Here is a 5,760-nt window from a genome sequence, read left to right on the forward strand (position 1 = left end):
CTATTGGGCTGTCATTTCTTAAAAGATTCTGCTAAGAGGCTTCATGGAACTTGTCACCAGGAAACAGGGATTTGCCTCTGTTTTACTGTTCACCAGCTATGACTTTAGGACAGTTCCTCACAGGACTCACTGAACTTCAGTCTCCCCGGCTGGGAGAATGTGAGCATTAATGTCTGTGGAAGCACCTGGCACAGTAACTCAGTACCTCCTTGGGCCTAAAGTGCCTCACTGGGTATTAAGCTGGTCAGTTACAACAGAGTTGGGTCTGTTCATAGGAAACAAGGGAGACTAGCAGGTGGCGTTTGCCTTGAAGAAGTTACACTGACGGGTGAAATTTACCTTTTAGACCAACTATGCATTAGGAAGGAAGTAACTAGTTGTTGATAGGTTTTTTTTGTTTTTGTGGTAAAATATACATTAAATTTATCATCTTAACCATCTTTAAGTATCCAGTTCAGTGGTATTAATATTAAATACGTTCACTTTGTGCAACCATCACCAGCATCCATGTTTCATCTTGTAGAGCTTAAACTCTGTTCCTATTAAACACTAACTCCCTGTTCTACCATTCTGCTTTCTGTTTTTATGATTTTGACTACTCATGTTAAGTGGAATCATAGTATTTGTCTTTTTGTGACTGGTTTATTTCACATAGCGTTATGTCCTTAGGGTTCATGCGTGTTGTAGCAAGTGTCAGAATTTCCCTTTTAAAGCTGAATAATATTCCACTGTATGTGTATACCATATTTTGCTTATCCATTCATCTGTTGTTGGCACTTGGGTTGTTTCTATGTTTTAGCTGTTGTGGGTGATGCTGTGAACATGGGTGTGTAAACATCTCTTCAAAACCCTGCTCTCAGTTATTTTGGGTATATATCCAGAACTGGAATTGCTGGATCGTGTGGCATTTCTAGTTTTAATTTTTTGAAGAATCACTATTCTGATTTTCACAGTGGCTGTACCACTTTACATTCCCATATGGTTTGTTTATTGTGATATTAAAAGTGGAATACTTCCACTTCTGGGAAGATGGAATAGAAATACTTATCCTTATTCTTTCCGCTAAATACAACCCTAGATGTTTTATATAAAATCAACAGACTGGAAGGTGGAGAGAAGGAAGACTGGCTGGGGACCTTGGGACCCAATGAATGGCATTGAGTTATCTGGGTTTTCTTTTTGCTTCATATATGTCAAGCTGGGTGCTGGAGAAGCAGACCAACAAACAAACCAAAAAACCCACGTGAGGGCCAGAAAAGGAATAACTTAACAAGACTGAAAACTAGTGAAACACTGCAAGAAAAACTGCATCCCCACCTTCACCAGTAAATGCCATGTTAAGTCCTTCCATCCTCGGTAGGCTGTACTGGGGATACCCCAAAATCTCTGCTGGGGAAGTGTCAGAAGGCCAGGTAGGGAGCTGGGACTAAGTTGGTATCGGTGGAGGTCACATGAGGAGGTGAAATGGGACGCCCCAGTCCCTCCTAGCCAGGGTATTAGCAGAGGTGTAGTGGGTTGATGGAACTCAGCGCCACCTAGCAGTAACAGGAGACATTTCCATCCACAGGTGGCAGTAATGAAATAGTGCCTTTTCATGCCCATCAGAGGAGGTGTGCTATAACAAGATTAAAATAAGATCCAGAGTCTTCATAACATAATACCAAAATATCCATGTTTCAGTCAAATATCACTCATACCAAAGATAAAAAAGATCTTGACGTCAAGGAAAAAAGACAGTAGACATCAACACCAAGACAACAGAGATGTTAGAATTATTGACAAGGATTTAAAAGCAGCCATTATAAAAAATGTGTCAGTGAGCAATTATGAACACACATGAAACAATTTAAAAAATGTATGAAGTCTTAGCAAAGAAATAGAAATATAAAGGACCATTTAGAGCAGAAAAATACAATTACCCCCTCCCCCCCAAAAAAAGCAGCAGAAGAGAAAGAATCAGTGAACGTGAAGATAAAGCAATAGAAACTACCCAATCTGAACAACAGAGAAAGTAGGCTTAAAAAAATAAGAACTTTGGGGACCGGTAGTACTATAACAAAAAATGTAAAATCTCTGTCATCAGAGTTCCAGAAAGAGAAAAATAACTGGGGCTAAAAAGTAGTTGAAGAAATAATGGCTATAAACTCCCCAGAAATGATAAAACATATGAACCTGCAAATTCAGAAAACCCTAAAGAAGATAAACCTAAAGAAATCGACAGCAAGACTCATCACAGCTAAACTTCTGAAAACTAAAGACCAAAAAAAAAAAAACAAACAAAACAATCTCAAAGGCAGCAAAAGAGAAGGGGTATCTTACCTTTAAGGGACAGGAGATTCCTCATCACAAACTATGAGGCCAGAAGGAAGTGGCATACTTTTCAAGTTGTGAAAAGTATTGTCACCTGGGAATTCTATATCAAGTGAAAAATACCCTTCAGAACATAGATTTAGACATTCTCAGATGAAGGAAAACTAGGGTTTGTTGCCAGCAGATCTACCCTAAAAGAATGTCTAAACATCTCTAAACATAAAGGAAAAAATAAAAGAAGACTTGGAACATCAAAAAGGAAAGAAGAAACAACAGAAGTAGTGAAACTTGGTAAATATTTTCCTTCCTTTGAGTTTTGGTTGAAGCAGAAATTACTGATGTTCTCAATGTATGTAGAGGAAATACTTAAAAAAATTACTTTATAAATGGGAGAGGGCTAAGGAATATAAAGAGAAGGAAGGTTTCTACACTTAGAAATGTCAATAACATTGACACAATGTTAACAGTGTATTATGGTTAGCCGGGAAGGTATAGCTCAAGTGGTAGAGTGCATGCTTAGCATGCAGGAGGTTCTGGGTTCAGTTCCCCGGTACCTCCTCTAAGAATAAATAAATCTAATTGCCTCCCTTCCCCCCCCCCCAAATTAAATAAATAAAAACAGTATACTGTGGTTAATGTGTATGTGCGTGTATAGTAACATATATATAGTAATTCTTAGAGCAACTGCTAAAAAAAGATAATATACCCTGTAACACTATAGATAAACCAAAATGCTTAAAAAAATAAAGTTCAAGTAACCTACAGGAAGGCATAATAAAGAAAACAAATAGAACAGAAAACGAACAATAAAATGGGAGGCTCAAGCCTTAACATCACTAAGTATGCTAAATGTAAGTGGTCTAAATATATTAATTGGAAGACAGATTGGCAAAGTGAATATAATGAAAAAAGTGTCAACCCACCAGGAAGGCACTATCCTAAATATGTGGTTACCAAACAAGAGAGCTGCAAAACTGATGCAAAAACTGATAAAATTGAAAGAAAAGCAAATCCACATTTACATTAGAGACTTAAACACCTCTCTCTTAACAATAGAACAGCTAGACAGAAAACCAACAAGGATCCAATCAACCTAGAATACTTCACGCAAAAGAAGACACATTGTTTTCAGAAATCCATGGAATGTACACCAAAACAGGCCATATTCTAGCCAATAAAACAAAACTCAGCAAATGTAAGAGGATTGAGGCTACACAAGCCCTTTGGTCACAGTGGAATCAATAATCCCTGGTTAAAGATGGCCTCCAAGATCAAAGGCAAGACAAGGATGGCCAGTTTCACCACTTCTGTTTAACTTTGTACTGGATGTTCTAACCAGAGGGGTTGGGGTGGGTTGGCGTTGGGGGAACATCAGATTGAGAAGAAAGAAGTAAGCTCATCTCTATTTGTAGATGGCATGGTCTTGTATGTAGAAAATGCTAAGTAGTCCACTCAAAGACTCCTAGAACTAAAACACTGTAAGTTGCAGGATATCGATTGGTATACTTACAATTAAAAAAATCACATTAAGAAAATAAACAAGTCCACTTAGCATAGAGTCAAAAAGAATAAAGACACTTATATATAAATTTAACAAATATTTAAACTCATTCTGAAAACTACAAAGTATTGTTGGAAGAATTTAAAGGGACCCTGAGCAGCCAAAACAGTCTTGAAAAACAAGAGTTGAAGGACTCACACTTCCTGCTTGCAAATTTTACCTACAAAGCTATAGTCATCGAGACAGTATGGTACAAGCATAAGGATAGACATAGACCAAGGGAATAGAATGGAGAGTCCAAAAGTAAGCCTCATATACCTGGTCAATTAATTTTTGACAAGGGTGCCATGACAATTAAGTGGGAAGAAAAAAACAGTCTTTTCAACAAATGGTGCAGACAACTGGATATCCACAACAAAGTAAATTTCATCAAAATTAAACATTTTTGTGCTTTAAAGGAAACCTTTAACAAATTGAAGAGACAACCCACAGGAGGTAGGAGAAAGTGTTTGAAAATCATACATCTGATGAGGGAATTGTATCCAGAAGAGAAGAACTCTTAAAATTCAACAATAAAAAGACAACCCCCCAAAATGGGCAAAGGATTTGAATAGACATTTCTCAAAAAGAAAAACACAGACACACACGGCCAATAAGCACGTGAAAGGATGCTCAACATCATTAGTCATTAGGGAAATGTAAGTCAAACCCCAATAAAACCCACTTCGCATCCACCAGAATGGATATAATCAAAGGTAGACAACAAGTAATGGCAAGGATGTGGAGAATTTGGAAACTTCATACATTGCTGGTGGGATTTTAAAATGGTGCAGCCACTTTGGAGAACAGTTTGGCAGTTCCTCAAAAAGTTAAACATAGAGTTACCATACGACCAAGAAATTCCACTCGTAGATTCATAACCAAGAGAAATTAAAACATGTCTGCACAAAACTTGTACACGAATATTTGTAGCAGCATTATTCATAATAGCCATAAGTAGGAACACTCAAATATCCATTGACAGATGAGTGGATAAACAAAAGATGGTATATACATAGAAGGAAATATTATTCAGCCTTAAAAAGGAAGGAAATTCTGATACATGCTACAACATGGATTAACGCTGAAAACATAGTAAGTGAAATAAATGAGACACAAAAGGACCTTTGTGGTACATAGTATAGTCAAACTCATAGAAAGAGAAACAACAGTGGTTACCAGGGGCTGGGGGAAGGGGGAAGCAGCTACCAAGTTTCAATTTGGGACGATGTAAAAGTTCTGAAGATGGGTAATGGGTGGTTGCACAACGATGTGAATGTGCTTAATGCCACTCAGTTGTACAGTTAAAATAGTTAAAATGCTAAGTTTTATGTTTATTTTAACCACAGTTTTTTAAAAAGGAAGCACTGTTACATGCTACAACATGATGAATCTTGAAAAAATTATGCTAAGCAAGGGAAGCCAGTCACAAAAGGCCACATATTATATGATTTCATATATATATGAAATGTCCAGAATAAACAAATCCATAAGACAGAAAGTTAGGCTGGTTACCAGGGGCTGAAGGCAGAAGGAGGAGACTGAGAGTGACTGGTAATGGATAAGGGGTTTCTTTTTAGGATTCAAAAAATGCTCTAGGATTACGTAGTGGCGATGGTGACAACCTTGTAAATATACTAACAACCACTGAATTGTATACTTTAAAACAGTGAATTATAAGTTATGTGAATTATATCTCAATAAATCAGTTATAAAAAACTTAACGACTTAAAACAACTAGGGTAATTTATTTTCTCAGTGTTCTGCCGTTTGGGCAGGGATTGGCAGAGATGGCTCATGTCCCCTCCACATGGTGCCAGCGTGGCTCACTCCTGCTGCTTCATGCCATCAGTTCAGCTGGGGCTACAACATCTTATGCCACTTAACTCACAGGACTGCCGTCTCACCTG

This window comes from Camelus dromedarius, chromosome 11, assembly GCF_036321535.1.
Source record: "Camelus dromedarius isolate mCamDro1 chromosome 11, mCamDro1.pat, whole genome shotgun sequence".
In the NCBI taxonomy this organism is placed as follows: Eukaryota; Metazoa; Chordata; class Mammalia; order Artiodactyla; family Camelidae; genus Camelus; species Camelus dromedarius.